The sequence below is a fragment of the Pinus tabuliformis genome, chromosome X (genome assembly GCF_031772625.1).
Source record: "Pinus tabuliformis cultivar Carrire ecotype Pingquan chromosome X, CPIR1, whole genome shotgun sequence".
Taxonomy (NCBI): Eukaryota; Viridiplantae; Streptophyta; class Pinopsida; order Pinales; family Pinaceae; genus Pinus; species Pinus tabuliformis.
In genome coordinates this window covers 1,009,549,790-1,009,573,973 of record NC_142308.1, presented here as the reverse complement: position 1 = coordinate 1,009,573,973, position 24,184 = coordinate 1,009,549,790, and the positions used below count along the sequence as shown (strand labels likewise).

Below are 24,184 nucleotides of genomic sequence, written 5' to 3'. Positions count from 1 at the left end.
CGATATCTTTCCAACGACACTTGAATCATCGAAATCTGATTTCGTATGAGAAAGTTAGGCTGATTTGAACAGTGAGGTTTTTCAGCTGCAAAATTGATGTTTAGTTGCAGAACACTTTAGCTGCAGAACGTGCAAAGTTTCTGTAGCTAAAAATCTTGAATAGAAAGTTAGTTATTCATTTTTCATTATCAATCCAAAATTAATCAATACCTTCCAGAAAAGTGAGCAAATAATCTACTTATTTCATTGATTCATTTTTTTTTGAAGCATAGGTAATGTAACTATTCTCTTCATCTGAAAGCGTGAACATCTTATGCCATAATTGCAATTTACAACATAATATGTGGATTATAGTTCACATGAATCTGAGATGGATACTTTATGCATTATATTCAATTCCCTCTCCAACAAATGTAGGTAACCCATCTTGGACAAAATAAAGAGGTTTTAGTAAGGTTGGGCAGGCATCACGCACACCTATATGAGCTTCCGATTACAAAGTGCTAAAGAGACAATAAATGAAGAATATATGGAGAAACATGGGCATGGCCACTGAGCTTCAATCCACTGGCACTTCAACCTCCATCTTCAATCCAGACATGCCAAGAATCTTGACAAAATCTTCAACTGTCAAACCACAATCTTTTGAATATCCTGCTTCCTCCAAAACTTGACCCACAACTTGCTGCCGCTGCTCTTCAGAAATAAAAGATCCTGTCAAATCCCGCAACACTTCGAGTGTCACTTTCCCACTGCCATCTGAATCATAAACCTTGAAGATGAATTCAATCTTTTGTCGAATACTTGCTCTGGAACTGAAGGATGATAAAAAAAACTAAGAAATCTTTGAATTTCAAACCATCCAACATTCTCAGCAATCTTTGAGAAAGTGGATTCACTGCAAACTCTGGAACAGATAAGAATTCATCTGCTGAAATAAACCCCTTCCCATTACGATCAAGTGCACAGAACCATTGATACAGGGAAACTATTTCTTGCTATGAAAACAAGTGACTGTTATACACAGAGAATCGAAAACAGAATGAAGGATTTAGCTCAATGTATCCGAGTGCTTGTATACTCAAGAAGACTACGGAAGTACAAACAAGGAACTCAGCGTAATAAAGGAACAACAAAGTTGTGAAGCCGTATCCAATTGGGTTAAGTCATGTAATTAGCTGTTAAACAAGTGTAATGGAGAAGTACAGTGAAGTACAAGTTAAAAACGGACATGAGATTGTTAGCATTAAAGACGGGAGGCATGGCGTGATTCGTATTGGACTCTTTAGATTTGCCATATGGATTGAATGCCACAGTCATAATTAGTCTTCAAATTGAATTTCCCTTCCTGGAACGTGCCGTATTCAAACACTGTTTTGTACATTTAATAAAATCCATTTTTCCTCACGCGGCATGCCAAATGGGGCTTCAGAGAACTGAAAAATTCTCCCAACCATTGCGAAATTCTTCAAATGATTGCTGGGTTGTCTAATTGACCCCGTCCCCGAAAAAACCCATGTTTTTGTTTTTCCTAATTCGTTTTCATTTGGCCGGAATGTGCAGTTAAAGTTTGACGTTTTTTACAGTTCTGCGTTTTTGTCAATTACATCTTCTGTAAAATCAATTTAAAAAAAATTGTTTTCAGATGCAATCACAACATAGACAATAGCAAATGAACCAGCCAGTTTCGGTGATATAGCCTCCATCAGTAAGGCTCTCGGTGATCTGAATACTTACGTTCTCTAGCAATGGTGATGACGAGCGAATATGGCAAGCACATGGTCTATCAATACACTACCCAACTGGTTGCTAAACAATTGTTGTGGTGGTTGTTTTTAATTCAAATTTGTGCCTTAGATATTTTAAAACAACAATTTAATACTTTTGCTGAAGATCGCAGCTCAGATTGTTTATATTGCAGGTTTTATTTTTATTTTATTTTAAATGTTTTTGCAGGTTTGTTTCAAGGCCAAAGCTCAAACAGGAATGCAAGTTTTCTATTGAGGCCACAGTGGAAACTAGGATTGGAGATAGCCATTGGTTGTTTCGTCTTTTTTCTTTGAAATTGTGAAATTGTTATAAAAATGATTAATGGTTCTCAATTTCAGGCAACTAAGGCTTCAAGGTAAATGTACTGAAAACAGGACTTTGACTGAGGTCTTAAGCTGGTTTTTATCGATCTGGGCTGGGTGACTAGGATAGGATCCATGTCGGGACGATTCTAGAGATGCCCATGTGGTCAGTTTCTTCATTGGGCACCTGTAACCTGCTAAACCTTGGAAATAGCTACGGAACACAGTTATTTGCGGAACATGGCTGTGTTCCGTAGCTAATTTGCAAAATCTTATTAAATAGGGCACAATGTTTTGAGGGTTACTACAAACCATAACCAGTCAATCTTGGACAACTAAACCTATTAAAGCAGTTGGATTTTTTTTTTTTTTTTTTAACATAACAATTCTTTTTCTGATCCTCCAGATCACACAAAGTGCAGGAGGAGAGCATACTCGAAAAATTATTATTATTTTTTAGATGTAAGAAATAAGGTCTCCTAATTACACTGCTCTGGCAATGACGCCAAAATGTCTAGTCAATTTAGTGTCATAAATTGCTCTACATAAATTATCAATCCGGGTATCGTAAACTGATGAAGTGTGGTGCACTATATGTGCTTAGTTAACATTTTTCTTACTTTTTTGTTTTATAATTACGTTGTTTTTGGGGGTTTTGTTTCTTATGCTTAAGGAAATTAATCTAAGAAAGAAAAGTTGTGCTTTTAGGTGAAAATCTCTAAATGTTAATGGTTAACTAAATCTAATGACTTTCAATGTTAAAATCTAATTTCTAAAGAAAGGAGAAAATGAAATGAACATTAAAACTTTGAACAGTTAGATTAATCTAAGCCAACAAAATATCTATGAAATGAAAGCAAAAATGATAATAGCTAAATGAAGTGTTTTATCATTCCACTATACAATTTTGGGAGAACTACCTCCTTGTGATAGCATTTGGAAGGATCCAATACTCCATTGTTCTAAAACTGAAAATGAAATTGCAACAAACTAAAATGAAAGACTAAAACTGAAAGTGAAATTGCAACTAATCTACTATAACAGCTAAATAAAGTGTTTTATCACTCCGCTATACAATTTTGGGAGAACTACCTCCTTGCAATAGCATTTGGAGGGATTCAATACTTCATTGTTCTAAAACTGAAAATGAAATTTAAATGAAAGACTAATACTGAAAGTGAAATTGCAACTAATCTACTATAACAGCTAAATGAAGTGTTTTATCACTCCGCTATACAATTTTGGGAGAACTACCTCCTTGTGATAACATTTGAAGGGATTCAATACTTCATTGTTTTAAAACTGAAAATGAAATTGCAACAAAATTAAATACAAAACATGTAAAGGAAAACTAATCTACTGTGTGCTCGCTCGAAGCACCGATTTGGAAAATACTTTCTTGGACTATTTTGCTAAGCATAGATTACACAGTTAGATAAATCTACAATCAACTGGTTGAACATACTTGCATGAATGGAAAATTTAAACTATTAAGCTTGAAAACAATAAAATGACATATTTGAATGAAATCAAAGCAAAACTACAAAATGAAATCTACTCTATCTTACATTCTAATATGCTCCATGACATCTACTTCACATCTCCTTCCATGTTGGGAACATCAAAGCTTTATTCAAATTCTTCAAAATTACAAAGTACAACAAGTTGAGCTAACAAAGTTTACAAAGCTCTCCAAAAAACTACTAAATGAAGGAGAGAGATCTCCTATTTATACAAAAATATGAGAAGTCATCTCATTAATGAGAGTCCATGAATCTCCCCTTAAGCGTTCTAATCAAAATAGGAAATGGTAAGATACATGTCTTCTTAGAGTTTCAATACAAGTAGAAAATGTAACACATATCCTCATGATCCCATGATCCTCTCCACTCAAATTCGAATTTGGCCTTAAGATGCCACATAAAGGTCTTCTAGAAGCTTTCTTTTGACCTACACATGTCAACAATCTGATCCCACTTGTCAGGTATAAACATATGCACATTATTTTCTAATTTTTAACCACAAATTCACTTAAAAATGCTAAGAATTAATAAAGTTTGGAAAAACATAAATATAGCCCAATGATAATGAAAGTGAGATGAATGTAGTGACATGGTAGTGAAATGAAGGTGAAATGGAGGTGATATAATGGACATAATAGTGAAAGTGTAATGGAAATGAATGACAATTTCAACACCCAACAATACCCTCACTTACTTATTGAGTAAAACCAGACTTTTGGTGGTCCAAAAGCTTCCAATGGGGAGGAGTGATTTAGTGGACAAAGAATATGTTAAAAAATTGAAGTGCTAATAATATCCCGAAACCAATTCCAAATCGTATATCTTGTTATTATGATTCCAACAACGCTTGAATCACCTCAATCCGACACCGTATGAGGAAGTTATCGCGTTCTGAATTTTTTGGCAAATAGTAAAAAAGTCAACTTGCAGGGTTGATTGTGATGGGTATGGATGCCACGTGGTAGTCTGTATGATGATGTAACGCTAACATAATCTGATGACCAAGCAGTATAAGAGCCAATCAGGGATCGACATGTGGCATGCGTAGGAAGCAACATTTTGGTTTTGTTGATTAGTTGAATTTGGGCCAATGTCGACGTGCCACGTGGCCTAATCAGAGGGCACCACGTGGCAATCGAGGAAGGCCATGTGGCCCTCTAAGGTTTGTTAAAAAATGTTATGGTAACTTACCACCTCTGACAAAATAGAAATCGAGACCTCTAGCGCACAAGTCTACTGCCCAACCAATGGGCCACGGGTACTGCTTGTTATACATCACGGGCCTTTTGTACTTAAAGTTTAATTGTTTGTCAATTGGCATTAATGTCGGGCCGATGGTCCGACTTGTCGGGCTCGGTGCTTGGTTATATGCCATACCCATGACAAGGGTGCATATACCAGAGAGGGTGCATAGGGGGGCCAACGACCGTGGTTTCAAGGGATTCCAAACAACCAATAGTGGAGTAAACGAAGCTGCAGGTGTGTAGCACCTTGCCCCACCCAAGGTGTAGGGAACATGATACCTATAGAACCGGGAGTGGAAAAGTGGAGGGCGCGTGGCTTATGGTTCGTGACCCTTGGTCATTTGAATCCATGCGACCAATGATGCGGTTTATGGAGGGGCTATGACCCGTTAAAAAATCAAAACGAAATTTTGTTATGTTATTTAAAACAATGCATCATATATGCCTACCCTGACAGATCGAACCCAAGACCTCCGGGTTTCCAACTAAGCACCCAACCAATAGACCACAAAACCATTTTGTTGCCCAATTTTTAGAGCCAAGTGATTTTGCAGAGCAGTTTATAGGCAATTTTGGAAAAGGAGGCCTATATTGGTCATTTTTCAACCTTTTTGAGCCCAAGAAGAGCCCAGACAAGGGTTTTTGCACATTTTGGATGCATGGCAATGTTATTTTTGCAAGTTGAAACTTGTATGTTGATGTATTTGAGTATTTGAGCATATAATAAAAAAGGGCCACCATTGGAAGCTGGACTCGGAGACGTAGCCCAGGAGGGGCAAACTTCATTATCAATTTGTTGTGTTTTATGCTGCATGTTGTTCATTTTAACTGTTAAAAATTATGTAAAATTTACTTTAGTTTATGTGCTTTTGAAATCACGATCCATTGCCTAAAATACATAAACTAGCTTGCAAATCATTTTATGAAATTGTCACTATTTTAATTTTGGATCACAAGGAGATGGATATTGGCTAGATTCATAACTTCTCTTGGTTGAATAAGCTTCTTCCCATTTCCTTAAGACACAACTTCACCCTTTAGACTTCTCACATTTATAAATTAGAGAGGCTAGAATATTTTCTTACCACTAGAGAGATAAAGTCCTCTTAAGCGGTGAAGAACTATCAAGCCTCCTCATTTAGAATAGTGAGACAGTTACAATTTCTCTTGTCCCATAATTGGCCTCAGAAGGGACATTCACATCGACAGAATACAAGAAGAGCATTAGGCCCATATCAAAATGTGGATTCCCCTTCATGCATCATTCCTCTTGCAACCATCACAGGTAACACACTTCAAAGGATACCTTTGCATACAACATTCATCCACCAAAGAATTACAGGTTATTAACTAAGCACAATTATACATCACTTCCAACTCTTCATTTATACAAAGTCAACAAATTGTCATAACAACTTTCAACTCATCATTTCAAACAAGCACATTAACCAACATAACAATATTTATAAGGCATTGAACAACAATATCACTTCATTAACCAGGAATAAATCTAGAATTAAATCATTAAATCATCCATCTGAGGTTCATATGTAACTTGTGAACTATCATGCACCATATATGTTAGTATAATTCTTTGAAATTGTTGATGAGGCTGTAGTATTCCAAATGAATTTCATAGGGAAGGATATTAAGATGCTTTCGCAAGTCACCTGGAAAGCAACACCACAATTGTAATCTGTTGGGGCAAGTTTTTGGTTTGATGAGATTGAAGACATTCTAAGGCAGTGCGCACAAAAACATGGAGCAAAAACAACCCATTGGAGCATTGCACAATTTTTTTTGAATGCAGACAATCAACACGGAAGGGAGAGCCACACAGAAGACACAACGCAGAAGTGAAAAGGCGAGAACGACTGAGTTTGACTGTGACATCGAGCATGTGTATTGATTTGGTCTAGCTTAGCAAGTGACATATTTGCCCATGGTAATTACATACATGGGTATTTCCCATGGTGTTCCAATTTAGATAATCATGTATAAATAGACAAAAGTTGAAGGGATTGAGGTTGGTTTGTTATTGGTTAGTTTTTAGTTGAGTCATTGGAAGGTAAGTGGGTTATTTGGTCTTTTGTTGTATCTTTGTGTTGAAGCCTCAAAAATCGGGTCTACAACAAGGGGGATACTTGCCCGGTCTGGACCTTGGTTGGCAACTCCTTTTCCGTTTGGTATAGCGGGTCCGACTGGGGATATGGGACCAGTTTCCCAATTTCAGTGTGTGTGTGAGAAAGATTGATATTCTTGTTTCTAACAGTTTCTAAATGGAATACTTCTACTCTAATTATTCTATCTAATAATAAGGAAATTATATTTTAATAACAGGAATATGTAAATCTACACTAACCTGGGGTGTAATCTTTCTTCTATGCGATCTAAAATGATTTTAAACAACAACTGGTAATAAATATCATTCAACTGTTATGAAAAAAGAATTTAGTACAGATGAACCACTTCGTATAAAAAGTTAGACGAAACAGTTGTGCAAAACATATCGCATAATGAGCTATTCATACACTAAGCATAAATAAATAGCTATCACCGTACAAAAGTGCCAAATGATAACTCAGGCATTCATACATTAATATATAAATAACTGAACTGGAAATCACTTTAACACAAGGCAGAAATAGTTAAGAGATAGAAATACCATTTATAACTAGTCCTACTCATGAGCTTCAAGTGATCACGATTTATCTCTTCTTGATCAAATATCCACTAAGAGTACAAAAGTGCAACATCAGTAGCAGATATTAAATGCAAACATCAATAAATCCTGTTCCATTCATTCATCAAAACCTCCTCAGAGGGTACAAAAGTGCATGTTCTGGGGATAAGTTTTTGATAAATTTCAGGACCTGTTCCATTCATTCATCAAAACCTCCTCAGAGGGTACAAAAGTGCATGTTCTGGGGATAAGTTTTTGATAAATTTCAGGACCCTTCTCTAAATGCATGAGAAGGGTTTAAATACTACTAACTAAATCTAAAAATAAATTATTACAAAAATGTAGGATGCGGTTTAAATGACCGTCCTCTTTTCAGGAAAATAAAACAAAATTAAAGCTAAAATTAAATCTAACATTAAACTACTTCTGTATTTGGTCCTTGAAATCGCACGCATGCAGCATCTGTTTGAGAAGAGTCGGTTGGCTGAATTCCGCTTTTAGCTGAGCTGAGAAAACATAATCGACAAGAGCTGGCACCATTTTTTTCGGCCGAATTGATGATACACTTAACAGTCATCCACTGGCTATGTGGCTTTACCAAGTATGCCCAGTAATAATCCCAGTTCAACTTGGTTAACCCTTGAATTGCTTTTGCCTTTTCTTGAGCCTTTTGTTTCCAATCTGCCTGTGGTTTTGTTTTCTTGCAATTTTCGGAGTTTGCAGGTGACTGGGCAATTAACAGCTTGCCTTTTTAGAAAAAAAATTTCAGCGATGCGAGATTAGCGCGCATCGGAAACTGCCTCCGTTTCTTGATCCGGGTTTCCTTGATGCGTTTTTTGCCTTTTGCACTTTTTTCTTCCAACAGATATAAAGTTCAAAATTTGTAAAAATAATACTTCTGTGAACTCTTGAATTTTAGTCTTGAACTGTTTTTTTCTGATCTCAACGTTTTCCAGTATCCACTTCACCATGTCTGTATATGGGAGAATTTTGGGTCTTGCTGCTATCCGGTGTAGAAATGAGCAGGCTAGCTCTGTAAGGGATGCTTCTGAAGAACCATTTGAGCCCGCGGTAGCAGTAACTTCCATTACTCTGGGATTCTCCTCTTCGAGCAGATTATACATGCCTTCCCACATAACTATTCTCGTGTCTCTGTTACAGGCCGTGTCTGTATATAAGGGTGCCATTTCCTTTTCTTCTGAGCTTGGGGCTTTGCTTTTCTTTCCCATTTTAACCTGCGTATTGCTTTGTATCGGCCTCTGTTCTCCGTTCCTGCAATTCACAAGTGAAGCGAAAATGAATGACAAGGAAGGGTGATGGGAAAGTTTTAAATGCCGCAGACATATCAAGCATACCACCTTACGTGAAATGGTTTTTTCGATAAGCACGAACCCATATTCCATTATAACTGACAACTACCTCATTTATTAGTAATAAAGCGCATAACCAGGTGTCAGCTTAGGGAAAATACTTTTCTTGAATAATGTGCCCGAAATCTCTGCGATGAAGCGATTTTGCGATTTGCTTCGCAACATCGCAGATCACAACATCTCAAAATTGCAAAATCATAACATCGCAAAATTGATCGCTCGTGACATCACATTGTCGCTGTATCGCAAAATTGCAATATCGCAGATCGCAAGAATGTTATGTATGCCAATCTTTGTTAACCTATTTTCTGCGAAATGCGATCGACGTCATCGCATATCGGCAAATTTTAAGTGTTTCATGTAAGTTGTATTTGCTGGGTGCGATGCGATACTATCGCGTATCGCGATCTCGCAATATTGGAACTTCGGCTTGTAAGGAGGCATCCCGCTATCTTTTTGCGATGCGATTTTCCTAAGGAAATATTTTATCTTACCTTATCATAAAACTTGGATTTTTTTAGGTTTTCAAAGGGAGGTTTCCTAAGCTTATGATGGTAAGTTTATTCAAAAAGGAAATTTAAATACTACTTTGATTTTTTAGATTTTTAACTAAGGGTCCCCACTTATTTAGTATTAGGAATAACACTCATTAAGAAGGGGGGTTGTTGCTGGCCATAACAATTGGCGATTCACTTGGAAGAACCAGTTATCTTTGTTGCTTTTTGAATTTTCAAAACTTCCAAACAGAAAATTTTCCAGAAAGTTAAACTTTATTATAGAAAGATAAAGTACATTATATTCTAACCTGTCAATGACATTTTGTTTCAACTATTTTCAACTTTGATTATTTGCTGCCTCAAGCTAGTCCTTGTATTTACATCAGTCATTACTTGGTTTGTAAAGATAAAACAAAGTCTTCTATGTAAACTAGTTTTAAATATGCTCATTTGTCGTAGGTAGAGCCTCTGCTGCCAGCAGGCGTTTATAGTCTCGACAGGGTTACCTGTTACCTAGCAATGATCATGTATCCTACTTAAAGAAACCCACAATTCCCAAAGAAGAATCCATATCCACACTTTCTACTTTTATTTTCTTTTTATTCTTAAGGAGCAATGTCTTGGTTTGATAGCCAATTTATGACAAAGTCATTCATTGATTTATAACTTTGCTGAACAAGCTGGCTCGTGATGAGACCCCTTGCCTTTTGATTGCAACAATCTTGAGTCTTTGCCCTGTTATGGTATGCAATATTGGCAAAGTCAGCAAGTTATAATATCTGTGATTATGATAAGTCGGCTCGTGATGAGACCTCTCACTCTTTAAGATAAAGTGTATCCTTGGATTGTTCCTCTAAAAGTTGTGATTCCCTTAGTAGGGAGGAAGTCATTGTTTCCTTAAGATAGCTCTGGACGACAATAGTAGAGTTTTTTGGAAATAGTTGTTCTCCAGAGAACCTTTATTTTGTTATTGATACTTTTTATTGCACTGATATAAAACATTTTCTCACTAAAGGTTGTTTTCATCAAATTTTATGAAGTTGAAACTAGTATCATATCTAGGCTAGAGGTTTTTTTTTTTAACTGTATCTTTCAATAATAAAGATCAATTTTCCAAAAGATTTGCCATTTATACAAGCGAAAGATCAAAATTTGAAAGAGAATTGGTGTCTTTTTCATAAATGCCTATTGTAACCATTCACAACTGGTTTTATTATGAAAAGCAAAAACAACTACCCTAAAAAAATAGAAGAATGATCTTCTATGGAAAATATTTTTTGAGAATTTGACCATTAACAGGTAGAGAATCTCTTTTCCTTGCTAAATCTTGTAACATGAAGGTCGATGGACCTATGATTTCTACAATTTGAAAAGGACCAAGCCACATTCTTTGAAATTTTGTATGTTTTCCCTTTTCCTCATGGGCCCTATCCCATTTTAAAACTAAATCTCCCATCTGAAAATCTTTTCTGGATATCATATTGGAATCAAAAGAGGCCTTCACCAATGCTTGATGATGAGCATGATTTACCTTAGCCCGTTCTCGTTGTTCTTCTAATTTAATTTATTCCAGCTGCCTAAGTTGTAAATAGGAGGTTGGTACTTCATCAATATATTGAACCAAGGCTAAAGAGGGATTTGCCAGATGTGTTGGAAGAACCACTTCTTTCCCATAAACTAAATTAAAGGGAGAAGTGCTGATAGAGGCTTTTTGTGTTATTCGGTATGCCCATAAAGCATATATTAAAGACTTATGCCAATTTTTATGATTTTGGTCAATGGTTCGCTTAATGATTCTAATTAAGTTCTTATTTGTGGATTCAGCTAACCCATTCCCTTTTGGATAATAATTGGTCGAGTATTTAAGCTTGAAACCCCTTTTGAGTGCGAATTCAGTCATTGTATTACCGGAAAAGTATGATGCATTATCAAACATTAAATCGGAAGGTAATCCAAACCTGGTGATTATGAACTGATCTATGAATTCAATGATATTTTTAGCATTAGCCATCTTGAGTGGAACTGCTTCTACCCATTTAGTAAAGTAATCTGTCGCTGTGAGGATGTATCTATGCTATTTAGAAGAGTGAGGAACAATCTCAACTATTATGTCTAATCCCCATTGATCGAAAGGCTGTTCGATGGTAACTGGTTGCAGTGGCAAGGATGGTTTCTTTTGTCTCCCAGCAACGGTTTGACAGACTTGGCATTTTCTTACGTAATTATGTGCGTCCTTGAATAATGTGGGCCAGTAATAGCCTACGCGTAAGATCTTATGAGCAGTTGCATCTCCAACGTAGTTTCCACCTGCTGGCCCATCGTGGAGTTCCTGCAAGACTTTTTCAGCTTCAGTTTTTTGAAGACATCTAAGTAGAACAGAATCATAATTTATTCTGAAAGAACGTCATTTACAAGTTGATATTGTTTGGTTTTTAGCCTTAAGGCTCTTTTCTTCATATGATCGAGGTTTGAAGGAGCATATCCATTCTTTAAATAATAAATAGTATCAGCATATAATGACTCAGCATCGTTTAGGCTTACCTCGTACACTTGTACCTCTTCAGATGGATTTTCGGGCATTAACGTTGCTCTTGTCGGCAGTTTGCAAAAGCCTTGACCTTTTACAATGTTTGCTGGTTTGATTTCTACGTAGTATTCTTATAAGGCAGTAACTCAATTTGCCCTTTTCTCACCCACATCCTTCTGTACTAGAAGACTTCTTACTGCTGGAAACGATACTATGATCTTGGTATGTGTTTTGAGTAAGAAAGGTCTGAAGTATTTAATTGCTTTAAAAACAACATAGGCTTGTTTCTCCACATCTGAATAATTCAATTTAGCACCTTGTAAATTGGAACTGAAAAAAGCAATTGGGGCTTCCGCCTTCTCTTGATTTTCTTGAGTGAGTATCGCAGCATATGATCTATCTGAGGCAAAGGTATACAAAATAAAAGGGTCGGAAAAATTTGGAGTTGCTAACGATGGAGAATTAATAATGGTTTGTTTGATCAGATTGAATGCTTCATGTTCATCTTGGCCCCATTTAAAGTTTGTGTTCTTTTTAATCATAGCTTGTAAAGGAGACACAATTCTTGAAAAATCTGGGACGAATCTCTCTAGAAAGTTGATATGGCCAAGGAAATATTGCATTGCTTTCTTATTGTGAGGTAGGGGAGCTGCAAAAATTTCTTTGATTCTGTTAGGATCAATGTGAATTCCATATTTTGACACTATGAATCCTAGAAGCTTTCCTTCACTTAATGCGAAAAATGATTTTTTTCGGGTTAAGCAAAATTCCATATCTTAAACAACGTTGGAAGATTTGTTTTAAATCCCTGAGATGGTTGTTTCATTTCTTGGAATAAACAGTAATATCATCCAAATAGATTACAACTGACTTATTAACTAACCCTTTGAATGCAATGTCCATGGCTCTCTGAAATGTGGCGCCCGCGTTAATCAAACCAAATGGCATCTTTTGATATGCGTATGTGCCCCATTTAGTTCTGAATGTAGTTTTCAATTGATCGTCGGGATGTACTAGCACTTGGTTGTATCCTGAGAATCCATCCAAGAATGACATTAGTTCTGAGCCCGCAACTGCTTGCAGTATTTGTTCCATGGGAGGTAAAGGAAAATTATCCTTTTGGCAGGCTTTGTTAAGGTTTCGAAAGTCAATGCAGATTCTGATATCTCCGTTTTTCTTTCTAATAGGTACCATATTGGAGACCCATTTAGAATGTCTAACGGGAAAGATTATTTTGGCTTTCAATAACTTGTTGAGTTCAGTTTTCATCTGATTTTCTAAATTAGGATGGATCTTTCTCAATTTTTGTTGGACAGGTTTTTCATTATCAACCATTGGGATAGTATGTTGGATGATGGAGGTGTCGTATGTTTTGAGTTCATCGTAATTCCAAGCAAAGACACTTTTGTATTGTTTCAAGAGACGAATATAAGCTAATTTCTCTTCAGGGGTTAGGCCAAGGACTAGGTTGATATTCTGTGGTTTGACATCTGTTCCTAGATTTGCTAATTCATAATTCAAAGTTGAACTTTGGAGTTTTGAATTGGTAGATCTTTTAAATCGATCTTTCAAATCATAAAGGTCTTCTAATTTGACTACTGATTTAGGTATAGCATTGTTAGTACTATCTTGTTGCAATTGTTGGTCATGTTGGTCTTCGTCAATTATTTGATTGGTGTAGGATCCTTCAGATGTGAGAAAACTCACGATATCAGGATCGTCATTGAAAATCCTCCAATTGGTAATGTTATCAGGGATAGATGGTCTAAAGATTAACTCAATTGAAAATCGGTCAGGGCTAAAATCTTCTGAAGGAATGAGCTTGGAAGCTACGTTGGCTAAGAGGTCTGCGCTAGCATTCTGGAGTCTGGGAATTGATGAAATATTGAATGCTATAAAATGTTCAGTCAGATCTTGAACTAAAGATTGGTAATGCTTTAAATGACCTGATAAACAGTGTATAGTATTGCGTACCTGTCTAATTATTATTTCAGAATCTCCGAAAACTTGCAGGTATTTGACGCCTAATCCGATTGCCTTGTACAAGCCTTGGACTAGAGCTTCATATTCTGCGGTATTGTTGGTGCACTCGAATTTGAGTCTGCAAGTTAACATGGTTTTATCTCCCTCTGGGCTTACTAAGACACATCCTGCTCCTGCTCCTTCGTTAGACTTAGAACCATCAAAAAATAATTTCCAAAACAAAGATTTATTTACAGGACTATCTATAAAATTAATACATTTAGAACTATCTGTTTGAGAAATTTTTTCTATTTGAGACAAAACAGAATGTTCTAAGTAAGGTGATGTATGAGCATTAAAATTTCCTAAGAAAGAATCTACTGAGTAGTTGCCAATGATAGAATTATATGCTACTGGTTCATTTTCTCGCTCGAGTTCTGTTACTATGTATTTCTGATGTTGTTCACGTTCAACTTTTATTTGGTTTGGTTTACCATTATAAGGCAGCCACATATGTGACCAGTCAGTTGCAAAGTATCCATGAAGTTTTTCTGACCAATCTCTGCTAAGAATTAAGCCATAAAATTCAGGAATAACAACAACTAAAATGTCGATAACTTGACATACTTTTGGATTAGATGACAGCCTTATGGTAACCTGATTTAACTCGCCAATCACTTCTACTTGTGATCGATCTAGCTGAACTATGTGCACAACGGATTTCTGTGGTTGAACATTCAATTTTGCACAAATTGATCTTGGCAAAATATTTGATGAAGCTCCAGAATCCACTAAGCAATTATGCACATTTTTATTGAAGATTTCATAAGTAAGGAGAAATGGGGGAGTATGCAATTTCGATCTTCCTCCAATTAATGCGATATCGTTTGGATCAACTTTATTTATCGTATTAGTTGGAGGTCTTCCCATATCATGGGAAGCTTGAGAGGTTATAACAGCTGGTAAAGGTGCAACTGGTACAACATGTAATTCTTTCAAAAGTACTTTCTGTTGGTGTTTTAACTTGTTCAATTCAAAAAGAGTAATATTGGCCCTAGTCTTTTTCATGTCTTCAACGATGTTATACTCCATTTCATCCGAAACGATTAGCGTTTTAGATGGAGTAGATGTGTCTGTTTGGACTGGGCTGGTTTGAGTCACTTTAGGTGATGTTTTCTTGGCTACGACTTTATCCTTAGTCATCGAGCTTGCGCTCTTTGGCTTAGGTGTAGGCTGAGGAGGATCAAGTTGATTTCTGCTGCGAGTACTTACCGGGAATACCTCTTGATCTTCTTCATTTGGGAGGATGAAATCCCACATACCTTGTAATTCTACAACTTCTTCTTCATCGATATGCTCTTCAGTAGCGTTTTCCTCTTCTTCTTCTTTTGATTCAACATTTGAAATAACGTTAGGGGGTTTGGAATCAGTTGAAGGATTTCTTTTAGAAGAAGTTTCTACCACTTGTTTCTTAATGTCGACTATTTCGGTAGACATGGTCTTTAAAACTTTTTGTAATCCTTCTAAATCGAATGGATCTTTGGGTTGTTTTTTCTTGGGATCTTCTTTGAAAGAGACCTTCTTAGATTTTCATTCTTCCATCACATTTTTCTTTTCTAGGGCCGTAATACGTTTCTCTACTGCTATTGCTTCTTTCATATTTTCAACTAAGGTTGTTTTGTTAGCCCTATCAACAAAGATTGCTAAGTTTGATGGTAAAGCAGTAATATACCATTCACTTCGCACTTCTTCACTAGGCCGAGAAGCAGTATGTATTTTGTTTAGAATTTTATTGAAACGTAAATTGAAATCTTTGATAGGTTCTCTTGACTCGGCCCTAAGGTTAGACAAGTCATTGATCAGTGTCGCTGTAGACATGTCATCACCAAAATTGGTTAAGAATTGTTCTTGGAGGATGTCCCAACTAGTAATAGACCCAAATGGTAACAAGAAATACCATGATCCGACTGTCCCTTGCAAAGTATAAGGGAAAAGTCGAACAACAACATCCTCATTAACAACTCCATTGAGATTTATGGAAAGCATAAAGTTATTTATATGTTCTTCTGCTAGCATGCCTGCCTCAGGGTTAAACTTAGGCAACCATTTTTTAGGATGGGCCGGTATCTGACTCAAGGGTATAGGCATTAAGATTGCCCCTGGGTTATTCCATGGAGATTGGGAAATTGCTGAACTACTAACAGAGGAAAGTGCAGAAGATGATCATTATGGTTGAGAAGATGAGGATATTATAACTCCAGATGTTTGAGAAGGAGTTGAGGAAGTTGTAATAGGTTGATGGACGATGATCTGAAGTGGAGGAGTGGATGGTTGACTTCGCGGTGAAGAGGTTGAGATGGATGATGATGATGAAATAGTCTCACTATCGGATCCTTTAGGAGACTTCCTTGCTCTCTTCCTAGAAGGTAGAGGTAATTCGGTTGGTTGAACACCAAACTTTTCGCTCTTTAACCTGGTGAGAGGATGAGCAGGATTATATTGTGAAGTCACGCTGCCTTGAGATTTATCAGATTTCTGAGGAGATATAGAAAATCGCTGAAGTTTGTGAATCAAAGATTCAACTTTAGGAGGTTCAATAGTAGATTGTTCTGAAATGTCAGGGTTTTTAGCAGCGGCTGTTGCTCCAGCGACTTCTAACTCTGGATTTAAAGTTTCTAAATGCAATGGAGAAGTCGAAAGAGATGGTGAGGGTGATTTACTCTCAGAATGGTATTTAGATTTGGATTTGCTTTCCATTCACAGTTCGGTGGCCCTCCTTCTAGCGCCAAATATGTTGAAGCCCCGAAAATCGGGTCTACAACAAGGGGATACCCGCCTGGTCCGGACCTTGGTTGGCAGCTCCTTTTCTGTTTGGTATAGCGGGTCCAACTGGGGATATGGGACCAGTTTCCCAATTTCAGTGTGTGTGTGAGAAAGATTGATATTCTTGTTTCTAACAGTTTCTAAATGGAATACTTCTACTCTAATTCTAATCTAATAATAAGGAAATTATATTCTAATAACAGGAATATGTAAATCTACACTAACCCGGGGTGTAATCTTTCTTCTATGCAATCTAAAATGATTTCAAACAACAACTGGTAATAAAGATCATTTAGCTGTTATGAGAAAAGAATTCAGTACAGATGAACCACTTTGTATAAAAAGTTAGACGAAACAGTTGTGCAAAACATATCGCATAATGAGCTATTCATACACTAAGCATAAATAAATAGCTATCACCGTACAAAAGTGCCAAATGATAACTCAGGCATTCATACATTAATATATAAATAACTGAATTGGAAATCACTTTAACACAAGGCAGAAATAGTTAAGAGATAGAAATACCATTTATAACTAGTCCTACTCATGAGCTTCAAGTGATCACGATTTATCTCTTCTTGATCAAATATCCACTAAGAGTAAAAAAGTGCAACATCATAAGCAGATATTAAATGCAAACATCAATAAATCCTGTTCCATTCATTAATCAAAACCTCCTCAGAGGGTACATAAGTGCATGTTCTGGGGATAAGTTTTTGATAAATTTCAGAACCTGTTCCATTCATTCATCAAAACCTCCTCAGAGGGTACAGAAGTGCATGTTCTGGGGATAAGTTTTTGATAAATTTCAGGACCCTTCTCTAAATGCATGAGAAGGGTTTAAATACTACTAACTAAATCTAAAAATAAATTATTACAAAAATGTAGGATGCGGTTTAAATGACCGTCCTCTTTTCAGGAAAATAAAACAAAATTAAAGCTAAAATTAAATCTAACATTAAACTACTTCTGTATTTGGTCCTTGAAATCGCACGCATGCAGCATCTGTTTGAGAAGAGTTGGCTGGCTGACTTCCGCTTTTAGCTGAGCTGAGAAAACAGAATCGACAAGAGCTGGCACCATTTTTTCGGCCGAATTGATGATACACTTAACATTCATCCACTGGCTATGTGGCTTTACCAAGTATGCCCAGTAATAATCCCAGTTCAACTTGGTTAACCCTTGAATTGCTTTTGCCTTTTCTTGAGCCTTCTGTTTCCAATCTGCCTGTGGTTTTGTTTTTTCTTTGCAATTTTCGGAGTTTGCAGGTGACTGGCAATTAGCAACTTGCCTTTTCGGAATTTTTTTTCAGCGATGCACGATTAGCGCGCATCGGAAACTGCCTCCGTTTCTTGATCCGGGTTTCCTTGATGCATTTTTCGCCTTTTGCGCTTTTTTCTTCCAACAGATATAAAGTTCAAAATTTGTAAAACTAATACTTCTGTGAACTCTTGACTTTGAGTCTTGAACTGTTTGTTTATGATCTCAACGTTGTCCAATATCCACTTCGCCATGTCTCTATATGGGAGAATTTTGGGTCTTGCTTCTATTCGGTGTAGAAATGAGCATGCTAGCTCTGTAAGGGATGCTTCTGAAGAACCATTTGAGCCCGCGGTAGCAGTAACTTCCATTACTCTGGGATTCTCCTCTTCGAGCAGATTATACATGCCTTCCCACGTAGCTATTCCCGTGTCTCTGTTACAGGCCGTGTCTGTATATAAGGGTGCCATTTCCTTTTCTTCTGAGCTCGGGGCTTTGCTTTTCTTTCCCATTTTAACCTGCGTATTGCTTTGTATCGGCCTCTGTTCTCCGTTCCTGCAATTCACAAGTGAAGCGAAAATGAATGACAAGGAAGGGTGATGGGAAAGTTTTAAATGCCGCAGACATATCAAGCATACCACCTTACGTGAAATGATTCTTTCGATAAGCACGAACCCATATTCCATTATAACTGGAAACTACCTCATTTATTAGCATTAAAGTGCATAACCAGGTGTCAGCTTAGGGAAAATACTTTTCTTGAATAACGTGCCCGAAAGATCTGCGATTTTGCGATTTGCAACATCGCAAAATTGATCGCTCGTGACATCGCATTATCGCTGTATCACGAAATCGCAATATCGCAGATCGCAGGAATGTTATGTATGCCAATCTTTGTTAACCTATTTTCTGCGAAATGCGATCTTGCGATCGACGTCATCGCATATCGGCAAATTTTAAAGTGTTTCATGTAAGTTGTATTTGCTGGGTGCGATGCGATACTATCGCGTATCGCGATCTCGCAATATTGGAACTTCGGCTTGTAAGGAGGCATCCCACTATCTTTTTGCGATGCGATTTTCCTAAGGAAAGATTTTATCTTACCTTATCATAAAACTTGGATTTTTTTAGGTTTTCAAAGGGAGGTTTCCTAAGCTTATGATGGTAAGTTTATTCAAAAAGGAAATTTAAACACTACTTTGATTTTTTAGATTTTTAACTAAGGGTCCCCACTTATTTAGTATTAGGGATAACACTCATTAAGAAGGGGGGTTATTGCTGGCCACAACACTTTGTAATGTTGAATTTTAGTTGTTGAGCCAAGAAGAAATATTGTGGTAAGGTTGGATGTGTTGTACCTGACACACTTTTGGTAATAATAAAATATGGTTTGAGTTTTGTCTATTTGTGTTTTCCTATGTGTTGTAACCTAATTGCACAATGATTAATTACATTCCTTTCTGAAGATTTTAATGTGTATGAATCAATTTTGATAGTTTGCATAAATGAGACTCCCCTTTTTAAATGTTGTTCTTGTTTAGCGATGTTGCTACAAATGTGTTGTATGTATGTTATTAAGGTTAGTGTTTGAATCGAATATTGAGTAGCATATAGTGCTTGCTCATTGCAGATTCTCTTTGCCCTCATTGATACAAAAACTTGGTTCTCATAGCTCCCAATAGTGTCTCGAGTGAGGGTTCACCTATTTTTGCAGGTGATGTTGACCAATACTGGTTGGGGTTTTGTTAGTCATACTTTGCACTATCATATCGAAAACAATTCCAACAAATGGTTTCATTTCTGGAATGGGGTTTATGATTGAGGGGGATATGGAACCCTACTAAAGAGGAAATTAGTCAGTGGTTTGAAGCCAAGTTTCGAGAGTTTTTTGCGAGTGATATTGGGGGTCGATAAATCAATATCAATAAATGGACACAATGGTATGTTTTCATTGATCTATATGAAATATTCTTTACCAACTTCCCAAGGCTATTAGTAGAATGAATTTGGAAATTTAATGATCTAAAGAGGAACTGACACCCTATTGAATCTAGAGGGTGGACTCTTGAGCGAGTTCGTAGATTGTAGTTTGTGGATAATAAAATTTCACATGTGGTTGATTTTGGTTTGAAAGTGTTACTAGGGGATATATCACCAAATTTTCCATTGAATCCATAGTTTCCTATACTGCTATTGAGTGAAAAAAATTGGGGGGTCCACGTGGAAGATTCATTCGGGCGTTGCTAGCTTTTGTGAAGATGTTGTTATGTGATAAAGGTGTTTTGAGAATGAATTTTGACACCATGAGCAACTAAACCCCTCATATACTATGGGCAAGCTAGGAGATGGGCAGGGACTAAGCTAAGGTAACAGGGCCAAGATGCACGAGCAGAAGGAAGAAGAGGACAGAGGAGTCGCGAAAGATCCCTTAACGAGATCATGAAGAGGTATGTTGGAAAAGTTAAGGTAGATAATGCATGAAAGGGAGAATATTAAAAAGTTCAAGAGTGGTGTTTGATATAATGAACGAAGGTTCCAAGGTAGTGGTGACAGAGGAGAGAGGTTTGCATCGATGCCTACAATTGATCGAAGCCAGTGAAGGAGATAGCAAGAGGTCATAGGAGAAGGAGAAGTAGTGGAGACTAGAGAAGTCCATAAAGGACACGCATTGGCATACCGCATGTAGGAGGAAAGGATGAGGAACCTTCACAATCTAGCTCGAGAATGGAAGAGGATATGCATCTCGAGGACCCTACTTAGAATACGCCATGTGTTGAACCTACAACCCCACGCAAACCTATTCATACATAGGTAAGTTCCCTAGGTAGCATTTTGCATACCTTAGTTTGCAAAGACAATGAAGATAGCCAGGATAACAATAGGAGCTAGTCTAGTAATTTGGGATTTAAGTGGACCATAGAGTCCTTGTTGAAGCATACTATGCAGGGTGCACCACATCAGATGGTGATTACACCTAGTAGACCATTGTCAGGGGCTACTAGTTAGAAAAACATGGAAGGCACTTTAAAGATGCTAGTCTTCCATGGCTTTGGAAATAAAGATACAGAACAACAAATCTTTGTTTATGAGGCAATATGGGTTGCCAATAATGTTAAAGATGATGCCACCAATATTGTATAACTAGAGAGTGCTTGTAGAGACCGGGCCTTGACTTGGTGTATGAAGTATAAGAACAATGTTGCAGTTGGTCAACTGAGAACCTTAGGAGATATTAAGCAGGCGATGATGAAAGAATTTCACGGGCCTAAGTTTGGATCTCAGTTTATAACGAAGTTGAAGGAGATTAAGCAAAGACAAGATGAATCTATTTGGGATTATGATCAACACTTTAAAATATTGTTGGGTAAGTTGGCATTTGAAATTCCTGATGAGAAACATGAGGAGTTGTTTATTGCGAGAACATTGCCACATATATGTGTGCCCTGGACTCAAAGAAACATCCAAACCCAAAATCAAGCTTTGGAGATTGCATTAAAGTTGGAAGCATCTACAACAATGGCCAATACACGAGAATTGTAGTAAAAATCAGTTAAATAGACCTTGGTCAACGCTGGTCAAACCCTACAACAAATTTGAAATTCGACGTCATGAAATTTGTCTTATTTCAACCACACATGTGAGAAGAAGAGTTGCCCCATGAGTTGTACGAACCAATCAAATGAGGAGAGAGAAGAATAAGTTGAGTTGATGAGATGCCAAATGAGGTTGGATGTTTCTCTTATTTATACAAGTCATTGAGGGTCAAAATACATGTCTATTGGGCTTCATGAGCCTACATGATGATGTGGCCTACCTTGACACTTTACACATGTGTGGGATTCACTTCAAAAACATATTTTTCCTTCTCTGATTTGGGTGATCTTTAGGTCGATTTTGGTTCTCTCGAAAAGAAGAATTCAATGCAATAATTATCTCCATCAAATGAGTTGTCCAAAGTGGAATTTGGCCCTAATTTCCATTTTTAACGCTCCCTCTCAATTAGGGGGAATTCCACCTGCCAATATTTCATCATCGATCATCATGTCATCATGTACCATATTTGCATCTCGTGTCAACTCTGTTGAACATTGATATAGATGATGAAGAAGAATTGATCAAGAGTGAGTTACAATACCTTGCCACTCTCCACTGGCAAAAGTCTTTCCACATAACCAGGGGTAGAACCCTAATCGGAATTGATCCTAGATCAAGTTGTTAAACACCATGCATCCTAGACATAGGGAGTACGACAATACACGATGCGTCTATCTGTAGTGTTATGGTCCATATCCACTTTTCCACACTTATTGGCTAGATGAGAGGTACTTCCCATGAGTCTCAGTCTAAATGGGTAGGATGTATGTTGGGGCATCTACAAGAGAAGGTGAACCATTCATCTTGCTCATGTGCCATAGGAGAAGGTGAACCACTCATCTTATGAATAGATCATCAATTGTTGGGGAAGGTGAATCACTCACCATATATTCATGTGTCATCAATCGTAGCGGAAGGTGAACCACTCACCCTACACACATGCCAACCATCATGGGGTATCATAGGGGATGATGAACCACTCACACTGTACACAGTGCACCAATAAGGGAAGGTGAACCACTCACCCTATGGTCTCACATAGATCCAAGAAGTATGTCCCTAGGCCCTAGGAGCTCCTAGAGCTCAATGTCCAACTCAAGTGGGAGCCTCATGGGAGGGTCCTTCCATGACTCCAAGTCTCTCTCAAAAGGCTAAGAATTTGACCTTCCCTAAGGGCTTCATGAGGATGTCAACAATATGCTCATCAGTACTGATGCATTGGAGCCTTATTGCTCCCCATTGTACCATATCTTGGATAAAGTGGTACCTGATATCAATGTGCTTGAAGCGGTTGTGGAACACAGGTTTTATAGGCCATTTTGTCATGTCTAGTCAATAGGCCCACAAACCGGATCAATCAACAATCATGAACATGTTTTCATCATCCCCTCACAAATCCCTAAGCACGACCTTTCCAAAAAGTTTGAGTTTCTGGGATTAATTACTCAAAATCAATGTTTTTAGACCCATCCTACTGTGTCCCTTTAGCCACCTGCGTTCAACATTGGTTGCTCCCTTCTGTACTAGCGCTAATATGCACTTGTTACTCCCTTCTGCAGCTGTGCTGATTCTAGAAATTTGGGACAAAAGCTTCCAAGGGTTGTTTTAATTATTTACCATGGATAAGAGCTCAAATCCTATCTGATCCTACCTTGGGGACTTCACCTCTTACCCCTTGAGCTCATCCTCCCATCATAAGTGGATCTCAAGATCATCATGGTAAGTATTAAACTACTATTTCTCTCCTATAAATTTATTTCCATCCATAACATCAGGGTTCGTTTTTGGAGATTGATTGTGCCCTTATGCTGTTGCCTTGAACCTAAAGGAGTTATCATCTTCATGTATTAGGGTTGATATTGAGGTGTGATTCGTGGCAAGGAAGGGCAAGTCAACTTGGGGAGATTTCTACAAGATCAACTGCTATTTATGGTTGTAAACTCTCTCCTATTTCTATTAGTACAACGAGTATCTTGTTTTCCTATATGTGTTGTGTTATGTTTGCACTCATGTATCTCATTGCCTTGTTGATTCATTGAATAGAGATGTTAGATTGTGCTAATTGGTTGTCTAGATCCTTTGCTTGTTTCAATCATGTGTGAAGTTCTAATTATAGCACTTGGAACTATAACTAGAGATTACAAGCGAGGAGGAATGAGAAGCTTGCTACAGATTCGAGGTAGCCCTCTTTCCCATTCTCTAACTTCTCTAAGAAAAACTCTCTATTCTTTGTATTTTGTTGTTCTAAACTAGTCCACTAGGTCTAGGGAATTCACCTTTGTCCACAATTGTAAATTCTGCATAACAAATTGGTGACCATACTTGGGACCAATTTTTTCCTTTAGTGGTTTCCTTGACCTTAATGCATTTTTCACCTCTTAAACTGATCTTGATTGATTCACTCAGACCTTGATTGACACTTGGAAAACCCTTCTCTAAGCCTAGTTTGAGTTTTTGTGTCGTATTTTGGCCGAATCTGCCTCACACCCCTTGCTATGGAAACAGAGCACTTCAGTGCACTTTCTCCTTCTTTGTACCTGTGCTGCAAAGCACTGGTGCCTGTTTGCACCTGTGCTGATCTCTGTAAAATACAAAAAAATGCTTTTCTTTTCTTTCTCTCTGATTT

The 24,184-nt window shown here is 37.4% G+C and overlaps 1 pseudogene; it reads right to left on the bottom strand.

Moving 5' to 3' along the window:
• Positions 1–546: 546 nt before the first annotated feature.
• The window catches only part of LOC149143172 (uncharacterized), a 195,935-nt pseudogene continuing 172,297 nt past the window's right edge, over positions 547–24,184 (bottom strand).